Genomic DNA, 17,744 nt, shown 5'->3' on the forward strand with positions numbered 1-17,744 from the left:
ATGGTAAAAAAAATTTTTTGAGAAAAAAAAGAAAAATAAATTTGCCGATGTGTTCTCTCACTATCTTTATTCCAATTGCTTTTTAGATTATTAAAATCCATTTATAAAATAAGGGAGTTTTTTAGAATTGAATGTAGAAAATGTATGTTTTGAGAAAAACGCAGTTAAAGTTTGCTAACCAATTATTTTGCTTTTAGAAGAATAAAAAGTTTCTTGGAAAAGCCTACAAGGCGTCTGTTTCCTTCTTTTATTATAAGAGATATTATTCCCTCTAAAAAAAAAACATTTATAACTTATAGAAAATAGTTTATATTATTTTTGGGGGGTTATCGTAGAACGCCACTCTACTCTGTGCTGCCAAGAATTCTAATGAGCCCCTCCTTCATATCCTCCTTTTGATGTTCTTTGCTTCTTTTGCTTTCTTGAATGCATAGCAGACCTTCGTTTCCTGGTTTTCTCTTTCATTTGAAGGCCTTTCAGGTTTTCTCCTGTTGTTTTTCTCATAATAGACAGCAATGAACTTGGTGCATAGCCGATATATGTTCCATTGCAGCAATATGATATATAAATGAAGCTGTTGTTTCACCGATATGTTCTGTTTTTCACACTTTCAGATTGCACCTCACACTTACACGTTTAGTTTCAAGTCAACATCAAACTGTTTTCATCAATTCAAGTGTTATATTGCTGTCCCACTGCCCGCAATACGTCGAACTAAAAGCGTCTTTTAGAGCTCTCAAGGGTAATGAAACTATTTCTCCATCATTGCTTACATTCAGAACGTCTTCTTTTTCAGTCATATAACTTCTCAATAAAAAAAACTCCTTAGGTTGGCTCCTGATAAAACACTGACATCACCTGCTACATTAGGGACAGCAATTACATCTTGAAAATGCTCATTCTCTTCCTCGTCCCCCTCCTCATCATCAGATAACTTCAAAACAAAGTCGTCGGTACCATCATCATCATCATCTTGATATATTTGTGCAAAGGTATAATAGATTTCCCTTGGAGCTTCGTAATAGGAAGTATTTGGCATCTCTTCAGCACACATGGCAGGTGGCGACATGTCGGAAGCTACATTAGCTCTCTATGCTTTTAGTTTCAAGATAAGTTTTTGATATTTATGAGAGTTTGCTTCCCTTAGTTTTTTTTTTTTTACTAAACTTCTTTTTTGGCATGTTAGTAGTATATATAATACACAATTGATGTCTAAAAGTCTCAGGAAGTGTTTGCAGTTGATTGAAAATAACAACTACACGATTGCATAAAAAAACTACAAGAATTCTCTCTCGAGACAAGTGGCTCGCGTTATTCAGTCATGGGAAGAGTTGCCATCTTTATCAGGAAAACATATTGTACGGCATACGAAACAAAATGCAATGAAAAGAAACTCAAATACTTAAAGAATAAATGGAAAATGAAATAGTAAAACCACCCCTAACCAGACCTTTAATTTTCTACTTAGACGTGGCTTTAAACCATTTAAAAAGCTTCGTATCGATATTATCTTACGTGTGGCAAAAATGGCCGGGACCCAGATGTATGGAAATATGACAATAACTCATTTTCACGAATTTGAGCCAATTTCGCCAAAATTACAGGCCGCCGATACCCTTAATGTATGAGAGCTGGGGTGAAATTTAGAATGAATGAGGTGACTAATTCATCTCTTGAGACGTTACGAGTTCTTACCTGCTTTAATGTACAGGTGAAAGGTATGGGGCATAGTTTGTGAGAAAGGATAGACATGATTAATGGTGGAGACAGTTTATTGTATGTTGAGAGACTGGTGTTATTGAGCATCCTGTTGTTATTGTATATCATGTCATGAGAGTAGCATGTGGTCTTGAGAATGAGTTTCAGTTTTAACAGCATAGGAAATATTTTACTTGATTTTAATCTTGGAAATGATTTGCTTGTTTTTGCTGAGGAAGTTCATGAGAATCAGTGAGGTAATTTGTTTGATAGTCGCTGTGTAGGTACAGATAGTGAATGAATTTAAAATATGAAATGTGTGTGCCTATCTCAAGGAGGTCAAGTTTTTAGAAAAAGCTTTGTTTATTCACCTGTTTGTATTCCATAAAGAGAAGGCAGATGGCAGTAAATGTCGTATTCATCATGAACATGAATACCAGAATAAGTAAATATGACAGTCGTAACCAGAATAGCTCCAATACGCTTCTTATTGTAGTGGTGCCTTTTATTGCTGCTGTAATTTTACTTTTTATTGATGCGTATGTGGAAATAAGTATGAAATTTGTTTTTCTTCTTATGAGTTTTTTGTATCTGATGACGATAATTATATTATAAGATTGAATGTGTTTCTCACAGGTTTCTCTGTGAGTGAGAAATTAACTGAGTTGAATGAAATGTTTCTAAAATCATACACAAAACTTAGACTTTACTTAGGACTTGAGGGAACAAAAAAATTATATTTTGATTACAGTCGTAGAAAGCCATTTGCTGTAGAATGCCATTTGCCTTTTCACAACCTACTGGAGATTGAGATCGCCAGGCTGTTGGTATCTGAAAATAAACTGTCATAGAGAAATACAAAATATTACTTAAGAATAGCGAATATTTATGTATCATATAGAAGTCCTTGACCTTTGTCAAACTGTAATCATGATGGTGCTACAGTGTAGGTCAATTATGTTGTTATGTTCTGCTATCCTTTGTGACTTACTGTTAGTGCATGTCAGTTTGTTGTCACAATACATTGGTGTGAGAATTGTCTCTGAACTAATAACATGGATGTGATTTATTTTTATGTCTTAATTGTAACATGAATATGAAATTACTTAGGCCAGTTTTTTCCTTATGATTAAAGAAAAGTTTGGGTTTTCATGTAATTTCTGTTGACTACAGTACTATGTAATTAGATTTGTGTAAAATTTTACAATAAATTTGGAATAGTGCATGTTCTGTTCTCTTCTGTAAAGTAATATTCACTTTCAGCGAATGCAGTACAAAAATAACTTTTATGAGAGATGATGAGATGATGTGGAAATCCTACAATATTAAAAATTTCTGTAAACAGATGGCAGTATTTTTCAAATTATGAAGCCAATAAGAAATGAAAGCTGATTAAACCCACCGTAGGATTTGGCCTTCACAATGTATAAATAATGATATATATACAAGTACAATATTATTTTAGTATCTATATGATTTAGACATCCCTCCTCAACGTGCGGCTAATAGCCTCTGTGTGGACAGTGGTGTTTCTGAAATATTATGAAGGATCAATAAACTAATTTGTGACAACTCAAACTTCGCATTTTGTACATTAAACTCTGCATATTCTGAAAGCTGGGTTATAACTATAGAGAATATTGAGATGATCTGAAATGCCTCTTTACTGATAAACCAGCCCCTACCATCCCCATTGGCCAGCCAGCCAGGGACAAGAGGAGAAGCTGATGGTACAGCATTTTTTTTTTTTTTTTTTTTTTACACAATTCTTTTTGTTTTGAAAATCTGTTCTTTTCACTCATTCGTTCGTAGTGCAAATCACCGTATAGGGGTAATGCTGTCTCTGCACCTTGTGGTGCACTGTAGGCATTACTTAAGGGTCTTTTCAGCATCCCTCGGCCCCTAGCTGGAACCTCTTTCACTCCTTTTACTGCACCTCCGTTCATATTTTCTATCTTCATCTAACTTTCCACCTTCTCCTGACAATTGTTTCATAGTGTAATTGTGAGGTTTTCCTCCTGTTACAACTTTAAAACCCTCTTAGTGTCTATATTCCTTCCAGCACCGAATGACCTCGTAGGGCCCAGTGCTTGGTCTTTGGCCTAAATTCTGTATTTCATTCCATTCCCATAGTGTGAGCATCTTCGCCGGAATTTTTCTTCCCCTCATTTTATTGTATATTTTTCCATATACTATCCATGTCTGTAGAGTAACCCCGTTGAAGTAATAATGTCTTCGAAATGGTCACATTTGTCTGACCTAAGGATATTTGATGAGTAACCCAAAGGACCCAGTCCTTGAATGCAAAGCAACGCTTAACATCAGAAGCAAATCCTTGAAAGATTTTTACAGAATCTTTTGTCCAATTGTAATACACAAGATTTAATATAGCCATTAAAAGCAAACCCTTCATGCCAGCCATGTGTGATAGTTGAGACTGTTGACTCTCACCATTTAAGATGTCAAGTTTCTAATCAATAGTGAATGACAATAAAGGATATAAATCCCGTAAAATGGTAACATCTTCCAGTCCCATTTTTGAAGCTTGAGTCTGCAACTTCGTTGATAAGATAGGATGAATTTAGTCATTATTTTTGGAAACAAACCCTACAAGCCACCCTTGTGAGAGTCTAGTTTTAATTCCTTGACTTGGTTAAATTAATTTATGCAGTAGCTTGCATCTTACAGAGATTAGTTTGTTGTAGCAAACCTCATGCTGGTTAAACTACCTGATAGTTTGATTCACATTGCCAAAAAGTTATTAAAAAACTACTACTGCCTACTTTAATGAAAATCAAGATAATGCTCAAAAGTTACTTGTATATTCAAACAGAAAAGAGACACTCTCTCTCTCTCTCTCTCTCTCTCTCTCTCTCTCTCTCTCTCTCTCTCTCGCTCTCTCGCTCTCTCTCTCTCTCTCTGCATGGTAAATGGAAACCTTGTACAACTTTATTTTTTTTATTTTCTTGGTCATTTTGTCCAGCTATCAAACTACTCTTAACTCCCTCTTTTCACTATCCTTAACACAGAGTGGGCAAGAGTTGCCTGGCTTGAGTACCCAGATACCTTAAAACAACCTATATGAATAGTGGAAGAAATTAAAAAAGGTTGATGCGAACTGATATCTAGGTTTGTGCAAAAGGTCAAAAATTGTAACTCATTTAAGGAGTATTGAGCCAGCTCTCCTGTATGGAAGTGAATTGTGGATGTTGAATGTAAATTGAAAGAAACATATGAAACTTATTAGCTTAGGTGAAGGAATGAGTCAAAAGTTGAGACGGTTTAACCGTATCAAGAAAATGCAGGAGAATGGGTTAGTGGAAAGTATATACAACTGGGAAGAAGTGTGACAGTGCTGGATAGAAAGCTCTAAAAACCTATTGGAAAGGACGTGCAAAACACCCAGAAAGTGTGAGAGTGAGTGCAAGATATAGGTGAATGGCTGTATGTGTATGGTGGATTAATGCACTTCTTGTAAGACTGCTTAGTTGTGTACAATGACTAATGTAGAATTATTTGGTACATGGCTTCATCCATAAAGCTAAAGGATGAAGTTAGGAGCACCCGTTGACTTACTTTTCACAGGGAACCTCTGCATATTAAGGAAAAGGAAAATGACTTGCACAATGGTATGTATATTGTATCGACTATAATAGTTCCTGGTAGATGGTGAACGTTCTGAGGGAGGGAAGGCTTCCCAGAAGCCAGGTTTTAAGGAGTGCTGAAGTTTAATTTGAAAAAGATACAAAAACGTGTGCTGTTATAATAATCTGCCTATAATTACTCAGGACAGTTTACATTTCAGCCTCTTCGTGCCATGTCCACGACTCCATAGCTGGAAAAATGTGTAAGGCAAGACATTACAGTATGAAGTACTTATCAAGTTTTGTTTTAGTCAACTTAACTACCCTTATGCATAAAAGTCATGATAAAAGTGACATAAACCTATGGCACATTTTTTTCAATTTTTTAATTTTTTTTTTCTTTTTTTTTTTGACAGTTCATTATGGTGGGTCCTGGGCTTTAAATAGTTACGCTATGTGTAAGTTTAGGTAAGTAAAAGGATATCTAGGTGTACATTTCCAACTGAAAAGTGTTTTAATAGTTTACTGTATGCGAATTACACCGTTAACATTCGAAGTAGGATATCATTATTAGTGTTGAATTAAAGCTGCCTTTTCGGGGTGACGAATGGAACAGCCAGACGCAGTGGCGGGGAAATTGCTTCTCTCGCTGTTCACTACGGAAAGATGTCAACTTTATTGGACCACACCTACATCTTACTGCAATACACGTAAGTATATCACTATAAACTTTTAATTTTTATAAATGCGTTTTAGCCAGATACGATATGACATAACTTGGTTTAGCATCTGTTTAATGAAATTTGTCTGGCTGTTCCATTCGCCACCCCGAAAAGGCAGCTTACATTCAACAATATCCTATTTCGAATATTAAGGTGTAAATCGCATACAGTAAATTTTTAAAACACTTTCCAGTTGGAAATGTACACCCAGATATCCTTTTATTTACCTAAAACTTACACAAAGCGTAACTAAAGCCCGGGTGGACAGATGGAAAAAAAAAAACACAGTAGCTCTATGGGGGGTTTTTGTTACTGTCGTGGCATTAAGAATCCTTAGTGCTTCATCATGTAGATTGCCTTTAGTTTTTACTAAAACCGAGAGAGGTACGCTTTTAGTTATGCTTTAGTAACTTTGATAATTGATTGAGTTGATATATCATCCAGGAATACTATTTTACCTTGCAACAGTAACAAAATTCTCAGGGATGGTACTTGAACTCTGGTAAGTCAATTGGCAACCTGTATGCAACTCATGGAACTAGGCCTATAGAGATCAAATGCTAGTGTAGGTAGTATCGGATGTATACAATATTATGGTACTAATTTGCCTCAACAAAGCAGGCCCACATGAAGCAAATTGCATTTAAGTTTCTAAACATTAAAACCTTGTTTTGTTCTGTAAGCTGATCTGCAGATAGCTATATAGGATGGGGATACGAAAACGTTCAAACCAAGGTTACCCTAGGCCTAAGCTCTCTTAGGCTATACTGTGAAGGCTAGGCTGCCCATCAAATTTGGAGCCCAGCCCCATAACCCGCCTTAAAAGAAGGCAAGCTTAGAGGTGTAACATAGGTAAGGAGTCAGTGACTGAAACAAAAGCTCTCCTTAGTCTTCTATAACAAGGCGCATGCGCAGAAGGATTCGGCCTCGAGGCTCGTAATACTAGCAGTAGTAATAGGTGGATTTTGGTTATGTACCCTCTCCATCATCAGGTTCAAATGTCATAAATACCCAAGAGGAAATAACATGGCATAACCTTCCCCAAAGTTTTTTATTACCCACCCATAACCTCGCATTCCCATCGGTCCCCCTTACCATAGGATAGAGTTCAAAGGTAAGTTACAGGTTAGGCAAAATTGGTGAGGTCCACACCTTACGCTACCTAGTAATTGCCATTTGAAGCCTTGTCTGTATTCTGAGAGGAATAGGTTTGTCGCTACCAAAAACGTGAAATGAAGAATGATGAAGTCCTACTACTAGTTCCTCACGGGGACTGCAAGGAACGTAACCGCGGTTACGACATCCACTAGGGATTGGTGCGTGTTTAGTACTGGCCCCCTGGGGGTTAATTACAGTTGTCTGAATATTAATATTACTTAAAATTCTTGTTCAGGAGGTAAAGCTGCATAGAAAAACCGCAACTGCCATAGTCTAGGCCGCCGCGGAATAGTACCCTAGATCTACCTTTGGGTTTTTTGTTAGCATTGTGTTTTGTAGCCTGGTTTATTCTTTCATGGTAATTTAACAGACTAAGTGCGCTGTTTGGGTTGAGCTGTTATTGGTCTTGTAACATATTCCCTTTAGTGTGTGCCCATCGAGCAGAGGGAGAAAATTTACATGTGAATTACCATGTGCAGAATGGGAGATGTGGTCATCTTCTCAGTGCAAGCTTTATGGTAGGAGGCATAAAAAGCCATGGTGGAAGGGTTCCCCTGCTTCTCTGGATGGTAGGCCTGTGCTTGTGACCAATCAGCATAGCATTGGTTCACTCATGCCTGATCTCAGGTGTTTGACTACAGTCGCTCGCAATGACTTGCATGGACTCCTCCTTCCCATACTTGTGTTTCTATGGAAGCACATATGGAAGAGCATGCTCTTGCATGCATGACCTTACCCTTACGCATGGCAGCAGGCTTGGGCTGTTTGGCCAAGTCAAAATGTGCGTAGCCTGGGGTTACTCTGGCAGTGCACTTTAGTGAGACACCATTTGGGATAGGTATGTACTTGTGACTCAGTGGATAGCAAGGCCAGCCAGGCTGTTGCTGTTTTATTTTTCAAAGTATTTTGTATCATCCAATATCTTTTACTCGACATAATGTTGCAAAGTACAGTCACGGAAAAGATTACGTTTACCCCCCCCTGCGTTCACTAGAGACACTAAATGGCAATGCCGCTTTTGTTTACGTAGTAAAGTGTTGAAAATATGAATGAATTCGCTGTTCGCAAAGGCAAGCCATATTGGTGGAGACGTTTTCTTACCAGTTAACATATTTTCACTTATTTGAAAAGAAATAAAATTACTTGATTAAAAAAAATTTGTTCCAATACGTAATACAAACCCTCGGTCCTTTAGCAATAGGAATGTACTTACGGGGTAACTGGAATTACGGCCGTTGAATCTTGAACAAGGTGGTTAGGCAGCCTGCCTGGATTTAAACACTCCACTTTGCTTTCGGCTGTCTTCCGATAAAGACGTGTGTTTGTGAGCTCCGGCTGACTGGTCATTGACCTTTTTTTCCTGGTGGGATTGTATATTCGGTGTTTGATATTATTACTAAACAAAGGTTTGTCCTTGTGATAGCCTTTACAACCGCCCCTCTACTTGTGTTAAGAGTTGGCGGAAAAGGTATACCAATATATTATTTACATTCTTTCGCCCCTTAACACTGGCTCAGACCTGCATGAGGATGAGACATGTATTTAACGTAAGTGATATTGATCCTGTAATGGGACATGTATTCATCCGGAAATTACGCTTACGCTTGGGAATTACCGAGGGACCTTCAAAAGTTTGTCCGTGTTTTGCTGTTATGGTAATTTCTCTTCTCCTCCTTCCTTTCACTTACTATTGGAAGAAGGTAGAAGGATGGGCATGCGGTGTTGATGTTGGGGGATCTCCTCTCACTTCGGAGGGCGGTGCCCTTCAATGCGTGAGGAGTATCCTCATTACTTTGATTTTTTTTTTTTTTTTACCTTATTTTACAGACTAGTGGTGATTGTGTTTTCAGCAGTATTGGTTGGATGCTCTTTGTATTGGTTATCCTAACCTTTGTATTGGACCTATGACTCGTAGCATGTTGCATACCGATCCTAGAGTGTGTGTACTGATCCCCTGCTGATAATCATATTCATTACCATACTGTCCGGAGTTTATGTCACTAGAGGAAGCTGTCGTGCTGCCCTGTGAGGTTTTTCTACTCCTGATGGTAGAAGTCTGGCAGAATTTGGAGGATCCAAAGAGGAAGAGAGCTCGTCAAGTGTCGTCATCCTCCTCTTCGAGATCATCATATCTTCATGCCTCCTCCCCTTTGACTTTTAGGCTTTGCCGTTAAAAAGAAGGTGGTCTCCCCTCCCTAAGAAGTCTTGTCTCAGGACTTCTAAGGGTCTGTCTCGCTCTGGTGAGACAGGTGGGTCTTCCGCTGGTCCTCCTGTTCCTCCGGGAACCGGGCCCGTCTCTCCTTCTTCGGGGAGGAAGCAGACAGGGACCATGGAGGTACCGGTACTGCTGGTATCTCCTCTCTCGGTTCCGGAGGTTCCACCTCCAGACCAGGAACCGTCTCGGCAGCCTGCTTGCAAGCGTTACCGAGTGTACAGTCACCTACGGGTGACCGTGCAGCCAGGGTCCAACTGCTGAGTACGCTCACAGTGTCAGGACCCAGGCACAGAGCAGAAGATGGTAGGAGTCGCTCGGGTGACTCGCCAGACCGGCGATTGCTCTCGCAGTGATCGTCCGGTACCCAGGGTTGACGTGATGTTCCCGCGGGTCCATGCATGCAGAGACCGGTGGAGATGGGCCATCCAGCCCTCTTTTAATTAATTTCTTTCTTTCAGAGATTGGTGGCAGATGCTTCACCTGCCAGGTAAGAGTTTCGTAACCCTCCTCAAGGAAGCGTTCTCTCCACTGCTGCTCCCGCAGGTCCCTCCGGACAGGTGCAGTTGGGCCGTGTTGCTACCGTAACTGCCCCAACTCCATCCTGGATGGAGGACCTGTTAGTTGTCCTGAGGGAACTGGTGAAGAGGAAGTCCAGGAAGAAGAGTAAGTTGTTGCCGTCGTCTTCTATTGCCTCTTCCCCTTCGACTTCCGAACCCCCCAGCAGAAGAAGGTAGCCTCCTCCCTCCCTAAGAAATCTTGCTCGGAGACCTCTTAAGGGACAGTTGGGGCTTCCGCTGGTCTTCCGGGAATGGGGCCCGTCTCTCCTTCCGCAAGGAAGAAGACTGGGACCGAAGGGGTACCGGCTAACACCGGTACCTCCTCTCCTGGCGCCAGAGGTTCTGCCTCGGCGCCAGGGACCGTCTTGGCCACAAGAGGTACTGAGTGTACTGTCGCCCATGGGTAACCACGCAGCCAGGGTCCAGGCAGCTGATCCTGCTCGCTGCCAGGACCCGGGCACGGAGCGGAAGACTGGTGGCAGTTGCTCAGGTGACTCCCGCCAGGCCAGCGATCGCTCTTGCAGCGATCTGCCGGTTCCTAAGGTTGACGTGACATTCCCACCAGACCGTTCATGTAACGAGGCTGGGAAGAGGCTTCCCCCCCTGGCCACCAGGTCCTGGACCTGGCTGGTTCAACCTCGCCTGGACCTGGTCCAGTCTCACCTGGGCGCGTCGAGAGGACTGTGCTCGCTCTCACCGTGTTAGTGGACACACTAGTCACCTGACCGTCGCTCCCATCGGGACCGGACGCCTCGCACGACTGGTAACAGCTCCCCTGACACACAAGACCGACGCTACTGTCTTCAGTCCAGCGCTTCTCCGGAAGGAGACTGGTGGTCCAGACCTGCAGCTCGACCGCCACCATGGTTGGTGATCGCCTGCAGTCCTCCCAGCCTATCGGTTCTGCTGGTAGGCAGGGGAGGAGCGCACATAGCAGCTCTCCAGATTGGTCCAGCGCTTCTCCACAAGAAGGCAGCTGGTCCAGACCAGCAGCTCGATCGTCACCGTGGGTTGGTAATCGCATACAGTCCTCCCAACCTACCGGTTCTGCTGGTAGGGAAGGGAGGAGTGCTCGTAGCAGCTCCCCTGCAAGAGACTGACGCTCCTTTCCTTGGTGCAGCGCTTCTCCGCAAGAAGACCGCTGGTCCAGACTTGCAGCTCAATCGCCACCGTGGGTTGGTGATCGCCTGCAGTCCCCCCAGCCTACTGGTTCTGCTAGTAGGCAGGGTGGGAGCGTCAGGTCTCCCTCACCTGTCCCTTCAACCTCCTCAGGCTACACCGGGAGGAACGAGGCGAACAGGAGTGACCATGATGAATGCACTTCTTACGGTCCCGCCACGAGCCTGGTTCGGTCTTGGGACCAACAGATCCTCGCTCAGTGGTTGGAGAAGATCGTGGGGGCCTGGCGAGGATGATGACGCTTCCCAGACTCTCGGAGTGACCATCCCCGCTGTTCACATGACCGTCCCGCTGGACCACGCACGCAGAGACCAGGGTGGGCTCCCCCTTCGGTCCTCTTGAGAGGTTTTGACCTCAACGAGGACTGGGACACGTCAGAGGATGGTATCAGCTCTCTCCTGTCAGGTGCTCACGGTGGCGCCAGACGTTTAGCCTACAGTACGAGTTCGTAACCCTCCTTTGGGAAAACGTTTTCCTAGACTCTGAGTGGCCAGCACCGCACTGTGATGGCTGCCCGTACTCACTTCTCCGATTGCTAGTTTCGCTGGGAAGGCGAGTGAGTGTCCAATCTTCCTCTCCCATTCCCTCTCTCCCTATGGCTGCAACGGGAAGGGGAGGGATTCTGCAGAGCGTTCTCCGTAGGATTCCACGTCGGGGACTGCGCTCCTGGAGGGTCCTTCGGGTCCTACCGGCCATAAGTCCCCGTCGTTGAGGATCTTGCCCTATCCTTGATTTCTATGGGAATTGGGAGGACCACCACCCGATGATAGTCTGATGAATTTGGGGGAGGTTTTGCCGAGCGCTTAGAATTCAGAGTTTCTAGCACTCTCCGAGTGTTCTGGTCTTCTACGATCTGCAAGCACTTGGGCGAAACCGTGGTCCAGAGTGGGCGAGAGGAGAATCCCAGATAATTGTTACGACGATAATCGGGAATCTTGCCGAATGCTTGAATTCCTGGAGTTTCTAGCGTTTGAGAGAAGTACTGCTGCTGAAGGAAGAATATCTCGGGAGGGGCTCAGCCTGGATGGACCTGACGGTCCGTCTCCTCAGTAGGCGGCCAACCCCGGGATAGAGAAGAACGAGTGGGGACATCCAGTTCAGCTTGAACTATCGTCTTTGGTATCCTGTTATCACCGTAGAAGTCTTCCTTTGGGAAAACTTAACCTTTGCTCTCTTCATTAGAGAATGAAGGGTGTCGACTTCCAGTCCTTATTCTTGTTCCTCAAATGGAAGAGAATTTAGGATGGAGGTCTATGTACAGGAACTTACAAATATACTACGTATATTGCCCTCGCGACATGTTTCAGTTATCAGTTGAATTGTCCGAGGTGTAGGCACTTACCGTAGTTAACTCTACGGGTTGTGACTGAGATGAATAGTATCCTCTTAATTGAACTGCAACTCAGGACTGCCCTGCAACTTCCCAGGAGTTACCAGTTTCGATTTTGAGATACTTGTGGTATTGTTACAACACCACCACCACAGCATTTGGATTCACTGAAATCCGTTTCGATTAAATGCAAAATTCCCTAGCGTTTTTTTTTGCGCTCAATGGTTCTAGCCGAACGCATTCCTTCTTGGAATGGATTACATGGCAACTCAGGATGACGAGTGAGTGAGAGCTAGCGGTGTATGGGCTGCCTGCCAGCCCTGCCTGCCGCAGCCCAGTACCAGCTGGCTCTCCGAGATAGTACGGTCGGATATTCTCTCTCTCCTCTGCGATGATTGACTACCAAACCGAATCTCTGCCCGGCAATCCCAGACTTAGATCCTGGTTGGCTGGAATTCTCTCATACGTGGATGACCATCTCTACTGCATCACCTTTGACATTGCTAGAATTTTCAGACAGATATATCTAACTAGACTCGCTATCATCTTTCTGTTTACCACACGGTAACGGAAATCTGTAGCCTAGTCTCCCGCTGCATCGCACCTGCCGCTGCAATGATGCGGAATGATTTCTTCAGACATCTGAGTTTTTCTAATAAATATATCTTGTATTCGTAGGTGTGCAATTGTTCATTGTCCACCCTGAATTGTACATGTACAACGGAAGACATCGCCTGTTCCCCGCCCTGCCAGCTCTACTTCCAAGTATATAGATGTCCTCCCTGATTCAGCCCAGGGATTAAGCCGTCTTCACGGGTTGGTGTCATCGGCGGGACTTTTTCTACGTTCAGAATCTTGAGAGTTAACCTCTCTCAATTCAGCTGTGAAGACGTACGTAGGTCTGCATTCACCTGTCACCTTCGTCTTCAATGGCACATAGTAGTTTCTCCTTAGTTGAGATTCAACTACTATGAGAACCTCTGTCTTGCCATCAGGGACCCTCGGTCTTCTAGAAGGCAATTGACTTTCGTCTGTTGGGCACATGCCTTGAGAGAATCATCTCGCCTTCCAGCATCGGTGGCAACAGATAGACGATTTGTATGGTCTCTTGGCATAACCCCTCAAAAGGCGAGGGTCACGGTGGGACTGTGCCTCAGATGCATGGACGGCTCGCCTCACACAAGCGTCCGAGACCGTCACGAGCTACGCGTGGACTTTGTATCGGTTGATCCAGATCAGTCATTACTTCGTCCTACTGGCATGTTCCGGCCGGGTACCCATAAGTATCAACACCACCATAGAATGTCGGTGTCTTTATCCATTGCGGAGACGACAAGACCGTGAGAGACTTCGCTGCAGTGGGATACGAGACCGCGAGAGACTTCGCTGCAGTGGGATAAGAGACTGCGAGAGACTTTGCTGCAGGGGGATAAGAGACTGCGAGAGACTTCGCTGCAGATGGATAGACCAGTATTGGGTACTGGACATCACTCCGAAGAATATGTCGGACAGGGAGATGGATAGGCCATTGCAACATATCATTCTTTTCCTTCGGGACTGCCCACAGGTCCTTGGAACCTCATTATCCTGGACCAGTGGTGGATGCTTGCAAGATGTGTTTGCTTACCCAGCTCCATCAAGAGGACAAGTTGCATCTCATCCATGGTGTGCAGTTGCAGAGGTAAGAAGGATGCGAGAGTGACTGGCTCTCTCCCCCCTTCCCACGCCTTGACCCTCCATTTCTTGTCCTTCGGGTTTGAGGATAGGACTCGAACTCACACGGGTCTGGTCGGACGATTGATGCGGTAAGCTACACATAGAGCATCCTTTTTGTTTCTTATTAGAGTCATAGCAGCAATCCTGTTCCTTCCTCTAGCAAGGGGAGGAAGGAGACTGACAATAATGCAAACCCTTCCCAGAACTTTGCATTAATGTCTCCGACACCAAATATTCTTCACAGCCTTTTTCGTATGGTCACGATCCCTCACTCATTTCGAAAAGACCCAGAAGTCTGACTCTTGATCATGCAGCTCTATACTCCGATCAAGTTGGTTATAGGCAGCAGGGCACTCCTCGCTCTTACGACCAGGAGGAGTAGCCTAGGTGCGCAGAACTCCAGTCAGTTCTAGAGGCTCACTCAGATTCCTCCCACCAATCGGTGAGTCTTCCTATTATTTAAAGGACCGAGAGTTTGTATTACGTGTCTGAACAAATCACAATTTGTCGAAAATTGTATTTTTCCTAACTCTCATGGAGAGTTTCCGTGTCGCTGTCATTCACGTCAGAATCTCATCCAACTCCGACTCCTGTAGGTGGAAGTTGACATTTTCCCTGTCCTGAATGTCTGCAGGAGTGGTTGTAGGAGTGGCTGTAGGAGTCTTTCCGGGCCGAAAGAAGGTCCTGCAAGGTGTGAGTTGATGGTCCCTTCTTTGGTCATTTTAGGAGGTTCGGCATCTTGAAGGGCGCTGTGGAGAGCTTGAAGGAAAACTGCTGGTCTTGGGAGACGGAAACAACAGCTGACCTGAGGGTCGCCGACCTGACCTTTTATACCACGCTACAGCGTTGCCATGTCGTACAGGGTTGTATATGTGTGAATCGGTTTCGCCGTAGGCTACAGCGCAATTAGGAGGCACGAGTGCTTCGCCGCGGAAAGAAAACGACGACGGCAAACGATGCTGGTGACCCTAGCGCTTACCCTGCAGCAGTCACCGTGGCTCCCACGTGCAATGCCTGGAGCTACGTCAGGTGACATTTGGCCGTGACCACCCACGACTTGTTTTGAACATTTCAAAACTGGAGTGGGCTACGGCGACCTAGTGGGCGGAGCTTAGCGCCCGGGACGACCCGTCACCCCGTACGTCTACGATTTTATGTGTGTTTTACGTTACATTTACGCGGTTTACTGACATAAGCTGTTGCCAACTACCAATTTCCGCTTATGCGCTGGGCGTGCGTGTGCATTGCATGACGTGAATGTGTGACCTTAGCATTACCTAGAACGTCAAACGAATGACTGGAGGTAAGGGTGCCTCTGATTGGCTGATTACAGTTATGAGCATTAATTCATTTATCGACATATGCAATGAGACTCATCATCTGTTTTGTGTACGTAATCCAAACATTTTCATTTGAATATTATCTCTTCTACGCTGAAAGTTCTTTCAAATTTGTGTAATTCAATCCAACAGCTGAGGAAAAGTAGTTTAATCTTGAATAGCCAACCGTTCTGTATATCGTTATCTGACAGAATAAAAGAATTTTTTTTCTTTGCAAGAATATGGATGAATAAAATTATTGAAAATATTGAATTACCTTCCCAACAAATAGATACACAGGAGTTTGGAGATGATAATACATGGACAGAGAAATTTGAATTGAAAAAAATTGGCGATCCTGATAGGAATTCTATTTTTAGACATAGTTTGTAGCAGTTGTCGGATAACGTTTACTTTTTTAGCTCATTCGTTGTGGCTAAGAATTTAGGATGTCTACCCAAAATTGATCAGCTAAGAACGAAGTTTCCTTTTCACCGACCGCTGCTGAAATCCCCCTAACAACTTTTAATTTAGTTATTTTTCACTATTAACATAATCTTACCATGCCACAGTTTTAATCATAATTTATCAGCCACTGACCATTGCTAAACGCTTTCAAATTATACATATTTAACATTCTTTATAACATGGTCACTCATAGACTGTATATATTTCTGGGCTCAGTTCGTGTCGCTGCGTGAAATAATCCTTTAGTTCATTATTTCTTAGGTAAATGATCTAACAAATACCAGAGAATAAACAAAATAAAGAAAAGGTCAGTATAACTGACTCGCTCACCCAAATAAAAGAAGGGCGTTGGTATGAACACTAGGGCGAGTGAGACCACTACCACGAACTTCTTGTCATTTAGAAATTTCCCACAACAAAATCCCTCAAGGAGAGAGCCGACCCACAGAACGGGGCAGCAACTACTACTACTACAACCCACGCCAAGGTGACTGCCGTGCCTCTGGTGGCCATCCTTTTCGTTAGCAGGCTACAAGACGCACGAGTTTCTCTTGCTCTTGTGTTTTTGTGCTAATTCACGGATTTTTTCGCCACCATGGAACGTTCTGCCATCGCAGCGGCTAAGTTAAGTATTCCGAAAGGTTCCTATTTAGTTCGTTCCTTCCTCGAGCCTGTATTTGCCATTTTTTAGGTATAAATACAGGTTCCCGGTCGGAAGCATGGCGGCATTGTTCTGCCTCATGGCGGGTTGGTTCTCGGTCTCCCATACCTGGAACTTTTCCCTTATTTTACCGTGCGTCTCTGCCCCTTTTTATTATGGTATTGTTAGGGGATCTAGCCTGCCTTGGTTTTAGGTCATGCATGCATGTCTCTCTACCTTACGTAGTCATTATCTTTTTTCTATCCAGACCCTAGCCATCGCTCTTCGTATCGGCCCAGGCTAGCTTTGAGTGGTAGACTTTCTTTCGGGTTAGTCGTACACTCCTGGATTTTTTTTTCTCTTTCTATATTTTATTTCCCCTACTTTTATTTTATTTATTATATTTTGATTAGCCTAGGGCGTCTGGTCCGTTCTCTTAGCCTAGGTTTCATGGTCCCATGGTCCCCATCAGTTTTGTTGCTTCCTTATTATCAGTTTTGTTGCATCTTTCTGATCAGTTTGGTTGCATTAGCCTAGGCTATCGATTTCGTTGTTTATACTGTGTTATCGTACCGTGGTCACCCTGTGATCGCGGTACAGCCAGACGCCCGTCCCAGTCGCCTTGCCCTCCCCCCGCTCTCCCATAGAGTAGGGGGGAGGGAGGTCTGTTCTTGCTCGCTCCATCCGGGCCCGACTCCCTCTCTCCCTACGCGGAGGGAGTAGGGGAGTCTGGACAGACACTTGGCTGGGAGTGACCTTGTCTCCCTGCTTCACAGTGCTTCGCTGTGGCGAGTCGGGGGGTTGGCCTCCCCCCGCCTTTGTTGCTCCTGCGCTCCGCTGTATGCTTGAGCACTGTTTCGCCCCTCCTCACCTTCTTCCCCGTGGTGTCGGATCTCTGTTCTCTTTCTGGAGTTCCATCGATTACGGAGGAGGGAGGTACGGTAGCCCCACCTACCGGCAGAGTGTATGCGTTCCAGTTGGTCACTTTTGCTTTTCACCATTCCGTCTCTCCGGCGTAGCCAGCGGAGTCGGACAGCACCGCGATTCGGAGTCGTCCTCCGGATTTTTGTTACTATTTTATGCTTAAGTTAATTATAAGTTATTTATAAGTTATCTTAAGCTGGGTCCCTCCCTTGCCCTCTGTTTTCCTTCTCCGGC

General features: G+C 43.9%; 1 long non-coding RNA gene across 6 annotated transcripts in view; it reads left to right on the plus strand.

Annotated features, from left to right (window-relative positions):
* Positions 1–17,744, plus strand: part of LOC135212438 (uncharacterized) — an 82,660-nt gene that overhangs the window by 44,219 nt on the left and 20,697 nt on the right. The window contains exon 1 of one of the 6 annotated variants that reach the window (XR_010313906.1): positions 5,892–5,992. The exons of 3 other annotated variants lie outside the window; for them this stretch is intronic. This is a non-coding gene — a long non-coding RNA (uncharacterized LOC135212438). Of the gene's footprint in view, positions 1–5,891; positions 5,993–6,922; positions 7,119–7,198; positions 7,321–17,744 lie in introns of those variants that run through there. 2 more of the 6 variants (XR_010313905.1, XR_010313907.1) reach the window with 2 other exon arrangements.

The sequence above is a fragment of the Macrobrachium nipponense genome, chromosome 41, assembly GCF_015104395.2.
Source record: "Macrobrachium nipponense isolate FS-2020 chromosome 41, ASM1510439v2, whole genome shotgun sequence".
Classification (NCBI taxonomy): domain Eukaryota; kingdom Metazoa; phylum Arthropoda; class Malacostraca; order Decapoda; family Palaemonidae; genus Macrobrachium; species Macrobrachium nipponense.